Below are 16758 nucleotides of genomic sequence, written 5' to 3' on the forward strand. Positions count from 1 at the left end.
CAGGTCCTGTAACCTCCATTATAGCATTTTGCTCTGAAAGAAAGATAATTAAAACTTATTGAAGAATATGCTTGACAGAAATAACATATATAGAAGATGTATTAGGGCTCCATAAACATTACAGATATTAATAAAAACAGCAACCTTCGTCATCTAAGCCAGATAAATGTCCAATTAAAAAAACAGAAGTTTCATTAGTTGAAGTAGGATAGGGGAATAATTAAAACAATATCTTATTAGAACTAATATTTAGTATAGTTTATCATTTGTCATATTAATGAGAGAACTTGCGAGTAATGAACTAAATCTGACTTTTGCATAGAACATTTCACGTATTGATTTATATATTTTAATAAACACATTCACTCATTACATGTAATAATCCATATTTATTATACCATCAGAAAGAATATATTGAATTAATAATATTACAGTACATGAATTTCAGATTTTAAAATAGATGAAAGAAATGTATTCTTTCTCATGAAGACACAGAATTATTTTAATAATGTAATAATTTCTGCAATATTTTTAATAATATTCATATATGAAAATGTCTTTCATCCTCACAAAGTTTTAGAAAATAATACCTATAATAATTCCAGTTATTTATTGTGTGGCTTTATGAAGCATCATTCTGATATGTTCAATAACAGGGCGTATTTGCAGTTCAAACTATATGATACATACAACTCATAATCATTTGTGAGACCTTAATGTGCAGGCAACTCTGAGGTCCAGTTATTACAATGCAGATTATTAATTTTTCTGCATGTTTAGCTGCATTTTTCCATCCATTCAACAGTTAAACTAAAAACAAACAGCTGAAAACATGTGGGTGTAAACATACAGAATCGTAATTTTATCATGGATGATGTCCTCATAGCAGGTATGGATGATGTCCTCAAAGCAGGTAGGGATGATGTCCTCATAGCAGGTATGGATGATGTCCTCATAGCAGGTATGGATGATGTCCTCATAGCAGGTATGGATGATGTCCTCATAGCAGATTATCCCTAAAAAAATGGATGAAAATACTGTCTCCAATACCTGACAAATTGAATTTAGTATTTGGCTATATGTCAGCTTGGGCCTTATTTCTGTAAAGGGGTTGGGTACAAAAAGCCAGCGGTCGGAATCCCGACAGCGGAATCCTGTTGCTCACAATGCTGACAGATCCCAATGAGTATTCTAACCTTAACCTAGTGCCTAACCCTAATCCTGAAAGAAACCCTAACCCTTATACTCATCATAGGGATCCATAGGCAAAGTGACGGTCGGGATTCCGTTATCGGGATTCTGACCATCAGGATCATGACCGCTGGGATCCTAACTACATCCCAGTAAAGACATGACATTGTCATTTCTGTAAATTATTTACTTTAGTTCACCCGATATGGGTGCAATGTTAAGGGATCCACACACGGTGCGATATGCACCCGCAATATAAACCAAATTGTTTAAATAGCATTGCATATGGTGCATATCGCACCATGTGTACATGGCTTGCGATGCCGATGCACGGTCCCGCCGCGTCGGTATTGCAAGCCCACATCTCATGTGCATGCATGCCAGATTTGATCAGATAGCAAGCAAACACAGTGCATATCGTACCATGGCCCTCATTCCGAGTTGTTCGCTCGGTAAATTTCATCGCATCGCAGCGATTTTCCGCTTAGTGCGCATGCGCAATGTCCGCACTGCGACTGCGCCAAGTAAATTTGCTATGAAGATAGGATTTTTACTCACGGCTTTTTCTTCGCTCCGGCGATCATAGTGTGATTGACAGGAAATGGGTGTTACTGGGCGGAAACACGGCGTTTTATGGGCGTGTGGATAAAAACGCTACCGTTTCCGGAAAAAACGCGGGAGTGGCTGGAGAAACGGAGGAGTGTCTGGGCGAACGCTGGGTGTGTTTGTGACGTCAAACCAGGAACGACAAGCACTGAACTGATCGCAGATGCCGAGTAAGTCTGAAGCTACTCTGAAACTGCTACGAGGTGTGTAATCGCAATATTGCGAATACATCGTTCGCAATTTTAAGAAGCTAAGATTCACTCCCAGTAGGCGGCGGCTTAGCGTGTGCAATACTGCTAAAATCGCCTTGCGAGCGAACAACTCGGAATGAGGGCCCATGTGTACAGAAAAGCTTTGCAATCACAATTTAGATCACCCAAGCCACTCCCCGGCCACTCCCTGAGCCCTCCTTCTCTTTTCACACTGTGCAGAGGAAGGAATGGAACCATCAGCAGCTGCTGGAGCCCAGCAAAACTTGAGTTTTGGTAAGTATTAAAAACCACTGACCCCAATGTTGAGCATTCAGAAGGAACTACAGAGCAATGAATGCACAGATTTATAATTGCCGCCACTATTTATCCCCTGTGAAGAGGTGCCACCCACACCCCTGTAATACCAACCCACTATTTAAGTGAGCTTTTTTTTAGCATGGTGCAAATCGCACATGGTTCAAATCGCACGGTGTGGATATGCACACGGCTCCCGGGACAAATCTCCCATGGTACAAATCTCACCGTGTGTAGGCCCCTTTAGTCCTAAACACCTGCAACACTATATAAAAGTGAACAGAGCAAAGACAATAATAAACTGTATTACTGTGACACACTGGTAGAATACTGAAAGATCCTTGGATTTGGAGAATGTAGGGAGAGCGAGGCAAAGGGGAATGTGTTTGCCAGCATAAAGCGTTCGGATAACCTGAAAAAGTAAGGCATTAGATTGATTTTGGAGGATTAGGAGGGGAAGGTCATTCCAAGAAGTATATCCTGTGTTATTAAAGCTATATATCCTTTGTACACCCAACAGAAATGGCTATTGGTCACACTTCTCAGGGTACCAAGATTGCAGAATGCAGACACAAATATATGTGTAATTTGTAGGAGAGCTGATGATTAATAAGCTACAGTGTCAATCACTGCAAGTAAACCTGTCGATGTGCACTATGCAAACAAATATTTGTAAATAATGAAATGTTATATATACTGTAGCTGATGGTAGTAATGGTGGGTACACACTAGGCGACATGCTCTATGAGCAACGGGCAATGGTGATCAGCGGCTGGGCATACACACTGAGCAATATGATTTTCATATCGCTCAGTGACATCACACAGCGGCTGGGCTGTGCAGGCAGCTCTCGGATGACAGTCCAAATTGAGCTGCCTGCGCAGCTGGCAGCGAGGGTCGTTAACGACCTGCAGGGCCATGCATCGCTGGTCGGCTGTGGCATACACACTTGCTGAGAAAGTGAGTGACGCCGAGTGATGTGGATTACCTGGTAGACAGTCTGCTTTCTGTAATCATGATGGAGAAATGTGTTGCACAAAAATAAAGAATATACATAAGTGGGCAGTAGCGACCACTTACAGTGCACACTGAGAGAGTGGCTCAGTTCATTCTAGAAAAAGAAGTGGTCCGAATTCCAAAGCCAAAGAAGTACTGTAACCCTGGAAAGGCTGTTGAGGTTCATCCCTGGAACTGGTTCAGTAAATCTGATACAAAATTCATTAGATTATTTTAGAGAAGACGGGGAAAAAAAGAGAGAAAATCAAGCGGGTTAGAACGCTTGTTCACATTTATTTGAATTGGCTAGATGTTTGGTTTACATGTGAATAATTGTGTTTTTTTTCATTGCAAGTGGCAAATTGAATTTAATAAAAATAAATAACTTTCAAAATACATTTATAGTACAAGTATTATTTTGATTGTGTCTTAAAAAATGTAAATGTACAAATTTGAACACAAACAACAAATTCAAGTCTAAAGCGGCGAATGTTGGCATGTGAAATGCTGAATCCCCCAAAGACTGGCAGTGGAGGGTTAGGAGGTAGTTATTGTTAGGCACTAGAGGGAGGGCTAGAGATAAGCTGAAGGAGGGAAAGTTAGGGTTAGGGATCAGGGTTAGTCATTCTTAACATTGGAAGTGGCACAGGATCTCCTATAAGCCATCCTAATGTCACCACAGGACCTGGAAGACAAAGCACGAGCCATCTGACCCACCAATACCAGGCAATTAACCACTAGACCACTTCTAATCATGTTCCGATTTTATCAGTGCCAACAAGATAACATTATGAACAAAAGATGTTGACATAATGAATGTGGACAAAATATAATACTCCCCCATAAACCTACTCATAATTTGAACCAAAGATGGAAGAGATATTTAAGGTGACTGGAATATTCCCAATTCTGCATTACTGTACAATCATACAAGAGTAAGCATTACCTGGGCACTTAAGACAGTGGGACCAACACCCACTCATCTGGTTCTCCGCCTCTTCTCAGCACTGCCCCCATCCGTCATACAAACCACCCTTACTTGTCCAGCCCTTAGAAAATAGATGGGACTGTATATTGGCAGACACTACGATGGCCGCAGTGTGGAAAGGGAGGTTAGTCCACATGGCAGATGACTTACCAGGGAAATAGTTTATTTACAAAATAGAAGCAGGTAACAGGATAACACAGGGTTAAAAGTAATGCAGTAGCTGCTATATGCAGCTTTGGTGCAGTGGTATATAAGCCTGCAGCTTGCCCACATGAAAAAGTTCAACCTGATTCAAGACAGTGAATATAGGCCACGTGACCTTGTTTCACTGTCATCTTCTCCTCTTCCCTTTGTTTCTTGTCTAGGCTAACCCCTACCTTTAAGCACCTGAGGGGTATTACTAGATCAACTGAGCAGCTACCATTTTATATTGCAGTTCAGAGAGGCACAGATGGGACCAGCATTTGGAGGGCATGCTAGTTCCTGCAGTGCCATTTGGAGGATCTAGAGGTGACTCCAGGTGAGCAGGCTATCAATTTTGATATATTTTTGTTTGTGCCATTATCACGTGACCTTACATAAATAATGGACAAGAGTGGATGCTGTTATCATGCAATGTTAGGGACCACCAGTATTCTATAAACCAGGAAGTGGCCAGGAGGCTTAACCACATGCAAATATATGTAACTAAGATTTCTGAATTTTCTATTACCAAATAGTGTTCAAGTCTTGTTAGTGATAACCCCCCCCCCCCCTTTGTTTCTTGACTAGAATAACCCCTCCCTTTCAGCACCTGAGGGATATTACTAGATTGATTGAGCAGTTACCATTCTATATTGCAGTACAGAGAGGCCCCCCTTTTGTTACTTACCTTTCAGGAGATAACAGGGGGGTAGCTATGTCCAAATGTGTTCTACGTCTCTGTACAGTCATAATCTGGATGCATGTGCAGTACTGAAAACATCTGCCAACTGTGTGTGCTTATAAGCTTAGCATGTGACTCAGAATTAGGCCCATATGGTATAAGGGTCTTTCCAGCGAAAGCTTACATTCTAGAGGAAGCACCAAAAGCTTTTTAGCAAAGCCTCACTTAGTTCTATAACACCCAGACAGTTACTTTCAACAATATTGGTAAGTTTCTTGACCTAATCACAGACTCTGGGCCTGATTCTGCAATTTTTTGTTCCTGTGCATGTGATCGAGATGTCTTGGAAACCATTACTGCACATGAGCATACCCAAGTGTCCAATGGCATTTGTAATTCTGTATGGCATCGCTAACACTTGAAAAGGAATTTGCAATACCTGGGTATTTCAGGGTGGCGGACTGACTGGGCATTTCAGGGTAGGGACTGGGAGGTGTCCTAAAGTAAGTGTAAAAAGGGGCTGTTTCATGGTCATGTTATATGAAAGCTGCTTTGTTACCAGTTATAAATCCACTGCTGCAAAAGTCATGTTTAGTTGGATTTTTGAGGCAACTGCAAATGTCAATGGTGCATCCAGTGTTGTGTCGATGTTAGATAGTCTCCATCACAATTGCACAGTCCATGGAAGCCTGGTAGTGGGTGTCTCATCGTTCATATACACCATTGCTGGTTGGAGCACAAAGAGACGGTTGAGATTAGTACTGTATCTTCATATTTCTGCAATTGAGATAGCAGCTGCCATCACGGCTGCATTACCAACCTTCCCTAAATCAGGCACCCTACCTCAATGGCATTTATCGACAGAGTTATTTACCACTTCCCTACCATTAGCTCAAGCCATATTGCAAACTGCCCTTAAAATTGTTCTCTTTGTGCCTGTAATAAATATATATATATATATATATATATACAGAAGCAGGTACGGCACTACAAAAAGCTGTAATCCACAATCGGCCGGTGCCCCCATATATTAAACATGTGTAGCAGGCAAGGACGTGGCACTTACGGCAAAATCAGCTTGCATCACACCATCAATATTGATGGTGTGATGTGAGCTGATATTGCCGTGAGTGCAACGTCCTTGCCTGATAATATATATATATATATATATATATATATATATATATATATACATAGTCCAGAGAGTGACAGCTATATTGGTCATCTATCCAACGTAATTGTATTTTTATAATTACATCTCTATTAGCCATTTCTCTGTCCATTTCTGCAGTGAACAAACATGAATAAAAGAAAAAAATTACTTTTACAATCTGTCCCCATGTGTATTGTATATTCCAATATGATCATTTATAACAAAAGAGACTGTGTAGTATGTCATTGTAATATTAGGAATTTGCATTACAGTCACGTAGTATATGCAAATTTGCATTAGAAAAAAAAAACCTTTTGAGCAGAGCGATGATTCAATTACTCCTGACAAATGCAGAAGACACTCAAATAAAGCAGAGGTAACTGATAAAGTAATCTGTAATTAAGTACCCAAAGCTTCTTTGGACAGAAATATCTCCCTTCTTCCCTGTATCATTTTTCAGACATTTTAAGAAATTTAAAATACACTAGTGCCAAATTGTGGCTAAGCCATTTCAATTAGCTAGCAAGCTTAATAACTCCCTGATAGCATGTCAGAAAATCTCAGCAAGGTGCTGCTTAAAAACAGCTAAAATAATTGATGCAGTGCGTAAAATCTAGCAAGTATGACAACACTAATTGTCAGAAAAGATATGCAAAGTGTATTTTTTGTTTTTACAATCTTGTTCAGAATTGGTGTGTTTAGGAAATAAAATAGCATAGCATAATATCTTGATAAAGTAATCCCAAAATATGAATAATCTGAAGTGAAGAAGCAAAATAAGCTAGATGAAAATGTTCATATTATATTATTGTTAGAGAAGAGCAGTTCAGATTTTAAGAAATCCGAACTCTCAGAACTTCTGGGACCCAAGACAGTCGAGCCAGGACTCAGATCTGCTCCAGTTAAATGGGTTAGAACTTTAAGGGGGGTACACACGGAGCGATAATCTAAGCAATCTGACTAGATTGCTTAGATTTTCAGCAAGATCGCTCCGTGTGTAGCCCTAACAGCGATAGCGATGCGCAGCCCCGCGCATCGCTATCGCTGCTGCTAGATTGGCCTGCATACAGGCCAATCTAGCGGGTCGCTCACTTCACCCGCTGGGTGAAGTGAGCGGCCCCCCCGTCTCCCCCCGCACGCTCAGCACAGATCGCGCTGTGCTGAGCGCCAGGAGAGATGTGTGCTGAGCGGTTCGCTCAGCACACATCTCTCCAGCATCGGGCCGTGAGTACTGGCCTTTAGGGGGATATTTACTAAGCAGTGATAAGAGCGGAGAAGTGAGCCAGTGGAGAAGTTGCCCCATCAACTAATCAGCAGCTCTGTATCATTTTATAGTATGCTAATTTTAGATGTTACCTCAGTGCTGATTGGTTGCCATGGGCAACTTCTCCACTGGCTCACTTCTCTGCTTTTATCACTGCTTAGTAAATGTCCCCCTTAAGTGGATCAAAACCTATTGTTTAAAATAAAAATTTGTAGTCACATTTTCTTATGCACCCAATTTCCTTCATATGTAAGCCAATTTGTGTCAGCCAATTCCCTAGGTGTCCACTAATCACTATGCTTGTGAGAGGCTATGGGCCTAATTCAGAGGTAGGTGCAGTTGCAGCAGCTATAATAGGGAAAACAGGTCTGGGGTTCAAAGGGGCATTTGTACAGAGTAGGGGGCCCCTGTAAAGACTCTGGGTGAACCCCCTCCTCTGCACGGCGCAATAGTCTCCACCATCATGCTGGAGTCTACTACACATGAGCAGGTCTCCGGAAACATGGCACCCGCCATATTCCTGGGACCAAATTCACTACTGCTCATGCGCGGTGGCCATTTTGGTGGAGATTTGTGCTGCGACTGCAGTGCCCAATGCTGGACTCTGGAGAGTTAAGTATTAAAATATGGGTGCAATGGGTGTGGTGTGGCCCCCCTGGACCCCGGGGCCAGTGTGCACCGTACACATTGCACCCATTATAAAAATGCCAATTTGGTTCTCAGACAACCAAACCCACCTGAGCTTTGAGATCCGAGCCCGGATCTGAGTCAGGCTCGGTTCTGCGCGTCTGACTCGGATCCGAAAATGAAGCAAAACGTCATCATCCCACTGTCGAATCTTACGGGTTTTGGATTCTATATCAGAGCCACATGTCGCCGCCATTTTCACTCTGGACTTGGAGAGAGCACATAATGACGTGTTCCTTCTGTGCTATAGTTAGGGAAGGGGCAGGAGAGAGCAATGGGGGGCAGAAGAGAGAAAAGGGGGACAGCAAAGCAGAGGGGTTGTTTTGCAGGAGAGTTGAGTTAACCGGGGTGCTTGTGTAGGTGTGTTGCTGTGTTAGAGCTCTGCATAGTAGTGCACTGCATATAGCATACTGTGGCTGTGCATAGGACCAGGTGTTCTCTGTGTATAAGGGGATGTGTGATTGTATGTACAGTCATGCATCACACTACTAGTACTTATATACACAACTGCTATATATCCTCTGTGTGTGATCTAGAGCAAAAATATATTTCTATTGGTGCGTTACTCAGTGACTACTAGTACTGCGGCTGCCATACACTACTGCTATATGATATATCCTCTGTGTGTGATCAAGAGCAAAAAATATATTTGTATTGGTGCATCACTCAGTGACTACTAGTACTGTGGCTGCCATACAGTACTGCTATATATCCTCTGTGTGTGATACAAAGCAAAAAATATATTTCTATTGGTAGGTCACTCAGTGACACATCTGCAGAGGTGCAAAGACTTGCTGGTGAGAAAATTGTCAGCTTAAGTGGAACATGACACAGCAACATCTCCTCCTTCATTTCCTCCGGCAACTGCGGCTGCGAGGAAAAAACTACATTTTCCTAAGAGACCCGCAGATCAGTCAGGAACAAGTTGTGAATTCTGGTCTGGACTGAAGGAGCTGCCTACAATTACTGGCATGTCTATTGTCACTGCATTTGATGCTGTCACCATTTAAAGAATGGTTGATGACTATTTCAGTGATAGCATCTAAATAGGCATGTCAGACAGTCCGTTTCAATACTGGCAGGAAAGCAAGGCAATTTGAAGTCCGTTGCACAAACTGCCTTTGTTTTACTTAAGTTGCCCACCCTCCAGTGTGTACTCAGAGTTTTTAGCGCAGCCAGGAACCTTGTCAACGATCAGCGTAGGAGGTTACTTCCCCAAATGTGCAAAAGATGATGTTCATTAATAATTAATTACAAATTCCATAAGGAAGACCTTTACCAGCAATTGCCTCCAAAAAGTATAGAGGGACCTGTGATGGTAGATTCCAGAGGGGACGAATTAATAGACTGTGAAGACGAGGATGTACACACTGATGAGGGGTGAGGAATCGGAGGATGATGATGACATTTTGCTTCTGTAGAGCCATTTTGTGCAGGGAGAGATCAATTGCTTCATTTTTTGTGGGGACCCAGACAAACCAATCAATTCAGCCACAGGTGTGGCAGTCCATGTCACTGAAATAATTGGTTTGTTAAAGTGTGCATGTCCTGTTTATACAAAATAAGGAAGGATGGGATCTTGCACCTCTTTACTTTGCATTATGTGCTCTTTGGAGCATTTTTAGGCATAGTTTATAAAACTGCCATCCTGTCTGCCACTGCAGTGCCACTCCTATATGTGCCAGGTGTTTTTTGCTGCCTACTACTGTCGCTTAGCTTACTCATCCAGCTACCTCGGTGCAACCTTTTGGCCTCAAAACAATATTGTGAGCTGTGAGGTGTGCAGAATAGACAGGAAATGAGTGGAAATTAATGTTATTGAGGTTAATAATACTGTAGGAGCAAAAACACCCCCAAATTCTGTTATTTTAGCTGCTTTGAGGATTTAAAAAAAATAAAATATTTAAAACCAAAACCCGCAAGAGTGGTTTTGGCAAAACCAATCCAGATCCAAAACACGAAGGAGATCCAGATCGAAAACCAGAACACAAAACCCTAAAAATGGGCCGGTGCACACCCATAATATCAACATTACCAGCAATGAGAAATGTCCAAGTGAGTGAGTTATAGAGTTCAGTCAATTCCAGAAGTCATGGTTGTTATTTCTGGACTCTTGTCATGGTATTTTCTCATATGAAACACATTGAAACATTCATAGTGAGTGTAGTAAGTCTCTATACATGGAACACCTCCAGTGTATAATATCCAGAAGATGCTAATAGATTTAGAAATCCAAGTCCCCTTGTTACTGACAGAATGGAAAGAAACAAGGTAGCATACCCTACTCACAACTGAATGGAGTTTAAAGTGAAAATCAAAGTTTCTATAAAGGCCTTGTAGTTTGCCACTTTGAAACAGGAGAAAGGTAATTCACCATAAAAACATCAGCCATCTTAGCAGGAACAGCATACCATACTCACACAACATCAAGTGGATTCAATCACATCAAAGTTTCTTAGTGATACTAGTTAATATCTCCTCACAGTTAGGATCTGCTTTTTATCCTCACAACAGAGGTTGCAGGGCAAAATGAAGCATGAATCAATGGGGGTAATTCAGACTGGACCACTGCAGCGGCAGCGATCACAGTCTGAAGCCCTTTGTGTAGTGTGCGGGTGCACTGCACGTGCACACCCCGGGCGGCCCAGTGAGATGCTAGCAGCATCTCAGGGCTACGATCGCCTCTCCCTGAATGACAGGCAGAGGTGGTTGCCGGCAGGAAGTGGCGTGCCAATGGTGTTAGAACGCTATTGGTGGTGCAGTTCTATGCAGGCGTGTCTGGACCACTGCGGGGGCAGGCCACGGCGGCTGCGTGACATTACATGCAGCCAATGCGACTCGGGCAGCGCAGGGAGCTACTCGCTGGGTGCGAAAGCATTGCCGCTGTGTGATGCTTTTGCACCCTTGTGGGGGGAGGGAGTAGGGCCTGACATGCGGGGTGAACTAGCCCTGTGCTGGGCGTCCCCCACATGTCAGAGAAACTGATCGTAGATGTGCTAAATTTAGCACATCTACGATCAGATCTGAATTACCCCTAATGTAAGTGTGAATACACCTATTTTATTAAAACAATAAAACACAGAGCCAGTGGCATTCATCAATATTTATCTCCAGTATATCTGGTTATCCTGCATCTGCCAACATCTCCAGTATATCTCCATATCCTGTTCCTGTAATTATCTTTAGAATATCTGCATATCCTACATCTGCTAGCATTCCCAGCATATCTGGATATCTTGCTTACTGCATTCTACTGCACCAGTTTCATTCCTATACACCAGTCATCTGATATCAAAGTCATCACTTCCCTATGTGTTTATTTATGCAGCCATTGCTTCCACACCAACTGTGCCATTGTCTTTGCTGCCTGTGCATGTCATCTTCTCAGAATCTGCAATTTGTGTGTAACATGTAATGGTTTTATGTTGTGCAGTGCTGTCTTTTGTTTTTCCACAAGCCAGTGTCTAGGCCAGAGGTTCTCAAACTCGTTCCTCAAGGCACCCTAACAGTATGGGTTTTAGGCACATTCATGGCTCAGCACAGTTGGTTAAAGCAAATTGACTGAGGTGCTAATTAAGTCACCTGTGGCCAAACATGGATATACTTAAAACCTAGACCATTGGGGTGCCTTGAGGACTAGATTTGAAAATCTTTGTTCTAGGGTGGTTCCTCTGCTTTGGATGCCACTAAGGGCTGTTCCAGCTTCTACTATCTGATTCCAGGGTGGTCGAGTTTCCAGTTTTTAGGACCTCTTGACTACAGTGCTGATGTTCTGGGAGTTGTGTTCCTTGTCCAGCTCTGAGTCTCTACCTCCATTCAGTGTTCTCTGCTGGTGCTGTAGGTATAGGTCTCAGGGTTTCTTGGCCTCTTTGCTATCTGCCCTGAAATTCCTCTCTCTCTCACTGGTAGTGTGTGCTAAGAGAAGTAGTCCAGGTTTAGTACTATGCCATTCTGAATTTTCCGTGCAACCTGTCCTGTACCTACTTAGGCTTGGATAGGACTGTTTTGGATTCCAGTCCTTTATTCTAGCGGTTGTCTGGGGTTGTCATCCGACATAGCCCAGATAGCATTTGACCATTAAGCATTATTCACTATCACTCCATGAGCATGCCCATATTACATCCTCCTCATGTCACTTATGAGCAAAGCCCAAGGATCAACATTACCTGCAATGAGAAATGTCCAATTGAGTGATATACAAAGTTCACTTATTTCCAGAAGTCACGTTTGTTATTCCTGGACTCTTTGCATGGAATTCACTCATACGTACAAAAAAATACACACAGAGAAAAAGTCATATTGTAGTAAGTGGGACACTTGGGACACCTCCAGTGTATAATGGGCCTAATTCAGCGTGGATCACTGTTCAGAGAATTTGCAAATTGAGCGATTATCAAATGACTGTGCATGCGTAGCATTCGGATTGTGCACACACGAGGATAAAAGCATCAGAAATGGCGTATAGATCGTAATCGCAATGTAGCCGCTGTTTGACAGGATGCCGGCATTTCTGGGTGGAACCTGATGTTTCCTGGGTGGGTCAGAAAAAATGCAGGCATGCCCAGGCGTTTTTTTGGGGAGGGTGTCTGACGTCAGCGCAGACCACTTCCAGGCCATCTCAGTCGCAGATTAGTGGCAACCTCAGACCTACTCACATTTGCTCAGACGGCAAAGATTCTTTGATGTTCTGGAAATTGTACATCTGCGAGTGGATAGAGAACTGCAATGCATTTGCAATTTTTACACGGGGTGTTTTTTCTCCCTGTCGGGGCGGTGCCTTTCTACTCACAGACAACTGCAATTTCTTTGAATAGCGATGCATGCTAAATTAGGCCCAATATCTGGAAGAGTGCCGATACAATAGATATAGAAATTCAAGTCCCCTTGGTACTGACAGAATGGAAATATCATGGAATTAGAACATCTGCATCATTTACCTACAGTATTGTTTAGGTGCAAGAGAGAAGCAATGAAACATGTATCAGTAAATGAGCTCTGTGTCCTGAGCTAGAGGAAATGGCTGCACTGCAGAAAACATTGGACATTATCTGTGTCTGGCCATCTTGCCAAGAAGCTTTAACACTTTTTTTTTCTGCATGAGTTGCCCTGAACATGTGTAAATCAAAGTGTTCAGAAGCTCAATATCTTCTACACAGCTCATTTACCGTATTTAATTTTCCCAATGCTCTGCTCTCATTTTATACATTTCTGGCATCAGCTCTAGGTCTTACTTGTGGTATTTCACAAGAGAAATGACAACATGTGAACTACATTCAGGTCACTATAGATCTCAACCTGTGTCCCTTTGATCAGCACAGCAACTGAAGTCTAGCTTGGCGTGACCTTCTTCAATATGCAATAATGCTGCTTTGCAGTGAAGGGAAAGGTCCTGTTTCAGTGGAGCTAATACTCTGACTACCTCTATGTGGTTGCAAAAAAAAAATGTTTTTAAAATGGTAGGTGCAGGATTTTTAAGCATGTTCTACTTTATACAAGTAAAATATTTAAACATACAGTATTATAGGGAACTAAATAAAACTGTACTCATAAAAAAAAGGTTCATTAGAATAAGGTTATTGAAGTATTCTTTTTAATGAAATTGTGATAAGTTATATGGAATTTAAGGACACCATACATGGCTTCAGAACTCAGTTCTGCTTTCTCGGAATATAAACATTTTGAAGAGCAACTAAACCAAAATAGTATTTATTTGTATATGGAGTAGGCAGGGGTGGATTAAGAGAGGAGAGGGCCCATGTGCAGGCTCCATGCTGGCCCCCCCTCCTCACTGGTAGTGGCCACAGCACAATAGACACTGGTTTTGGGGCAGAGTCTACCGCGCATTCACAAGTCTCCGGGAACATGGCATCTTATTTCCCATATATCTACTGTGCATGCACAAATCATTGGGAAACTGACACAGGATTCTGGAGGGGTAAATATACGTAATTATATGGGTGCAAAATGTGCAGTGTTGGTCCCCCTGGACCCAGGGGCGCGTGTTTGCTGCATTCCTACACCCATTATAGATATGCCAATGGGAGTACGAAGTAGACGAAGCACTAATCTGTGGAGGAGGTAGAGAATAATGAGCCAAAATACAGTACCTGGCACAATTTGATTTATAGGTTTTTGCTTATGGAAGCCACAGTACTGCTCTGCTGGCTGATCTATTCTAGTTGCTGGACAGCTCTTTGCCTTGTATTCATCTCAGTGCTTACTGCAACTTTGATGTTCCAACATATTCTAGCTCTATCCCATGACTTCCTGTATAAACTAGTCCCTTTCACTTCCTCTCTTAAAAGAATATTGTGCTCCAATTCAGTAATCTAGTTGCTGCTGTTCCTTCCCTATTCTAACCTCATTCACTTCACATGTCATGTGACCAGCTCATCATCAACGGGTGTGATATAGAAAATAGACACCATAAAGGTCAACAGTCATTAGGTCAACACCATAGAGTCAACAGTCACAAGGTTGGCAGGGTTGAAATGTTGACAGCCACAAGATCAACAGAATTAAAAGGTCAACATGGTCATAATGTTGACACAAAAAAGACAACTTTTTGTGTAATTTTGTGTTTTTAACATATTTCACCCAAATTTGTGGAACTGCATCCCTTCATGGGCTCGCTTCGCTCAACACGAGGTTACTAAAGGTAATAGTTTGTGACATGGATAGTAAATGCAGCAAAAGTTGTAAAAACATGAAAAACGCCCCAAAAAATGTGTTGACCATATACGTGTCACCATTTTGACTGTTGCCCTTTTGACTCCGTTAACCTTTTGACCCTGTTAACCTTTTGACGGTTGACCCTATGGTGTCGACCTATTAACTGTCAAACTTTTATCTGTCTATCTAACAACCACCTTCCTCCTTATCTCTCTGTTTGATACAGATTCTACCTTAAAGAAAACAAACTTGGGTGCCTGTGGAAATTCCTAGTCTAGTGCACCTATCTGTTTACACACCTTTTAACTTACTGAACACTGATATTGACCCAAAAACAGTTATAATATCATTACAATTTGGTGTGCATGTACACTTATGTCTACATACACCTTTGCCCAAATAGCATAAAATTGCCTCATTTGGCAAAAGAGTCCCCACAGGATGTATCAACATTGTAAAATGCTGAACACACATTCTTAGAACTCAGTATACCTCCTGAGTATAAAAAACTGCAGATGCTATGATTTTTCTTGCAGTAATAATAGAAGAAATCCATTTAGTAAAGAGGAGGAAAATGTATGTAGAATTGAGCCTCAAAAGTTCTGTGGATAAATATATTGACTCACTGTAGTCACAGATGCACCAGTGTAGTTAAATTATTGAAGAACAATCACCATTCTGTTTTATCAGTTAGCAGAGGCAGATCATCAATATCAGGAGCATATAATGTAATTTTATATTGTTCCTGTTGTCACAAATTTGGAAGCAGCAACAGTAAAATTTAGTCAAAACCCCCCAAAAAGTTGAGTCTTTTCTTTAATGAAGACAAAAAAGCATGTGTTAACAAATAAACTACTGTACAGAAGATTCAGTAGTATTTACATATCTAAATAATGTATACATTTACCATCTTCTAAAGAGTTTATGCAAGTTTGAAAATAATAATGATTTTGAGGAAAAGGAGTAGTGGCATGGCCGGGTTTGATTTGCAAGGTAACAAAGCGTGAAAATAGGTGCTGTCATGGAAAGACATGGCCACATAACTCATAAACTTATCATACTGGGCATGACTACATCCAGGGTTGGACTGGACCACAAAGGTACATGGGAAACCCCTCCGGTGGGCCCTACTGCCTGGGGGCCCCTCCTCCTCATCTAGGGATCAGGTTCCAGACTGTGCACTTAAATTATACATTATGCATATGTTACTTTATACTGTACAAGACTAGGAAGTGTTTTCTACAGTGTCCATGCACTCTCTACTGTTTAGACAAACCAATACAGTATCTGGACACACCCCCTATGGAGACCAGTCACACCCCTAAACATGGGCCCCTACCACTATATTCCCCCAGTGGGCCCTTCATGCCCCAGTCTGACACTGACTAAATCCTCTGTAGCAAAAGAAACATAATTTAATTGCCACATGCATAGGAGGTTCCTTCCTCCGATGCATGCTGCCGAATATTAGGGTCTATGTACTAAGTCTTGGAGAGAGATAAAGTACCAGCAAATCAGCTCCTAACTGCCATGTTACAGGTGGCATTTGATGGATACTGGTTGTTTGATACTTTATCACTCTCCCAGGTGTAGTACATAGACCCCATTATCTCAGAACCAACCTAGAAGACAGAATAAATATTGTCTGGTCCATGGTGCACAAACTAATCACACAATTTTATGGTACTCACCATAAAATCTTTAAATAATAATATTGTGCTTTCTTGCAATTTTTAGGTTTGGTTACATGATTGTGGATTTAATTGTGCTTCTGTATTTTGCTTACTGCATTGAGCAAAAGAGGGGGAAAGGAAGGCATGAAGAGAGAGA

The sequence above is a fragment of the Pseudophryne corroboree genome, chromosome 6, assembly GCF_028390025.1.
Source record: "Pseudophryne corroboree isolate aPseCor3 chromosome 6, aPseCor3.hap2, whole genome shotgun sequence".
NCBI classification, from domain to species: domain Eukaryota; kingdom Metazoa; phylum Chordata; class Amphibia; order Anura; family Myobatrachidae; genus Pseudophryne; species Pseudophryne corroboree.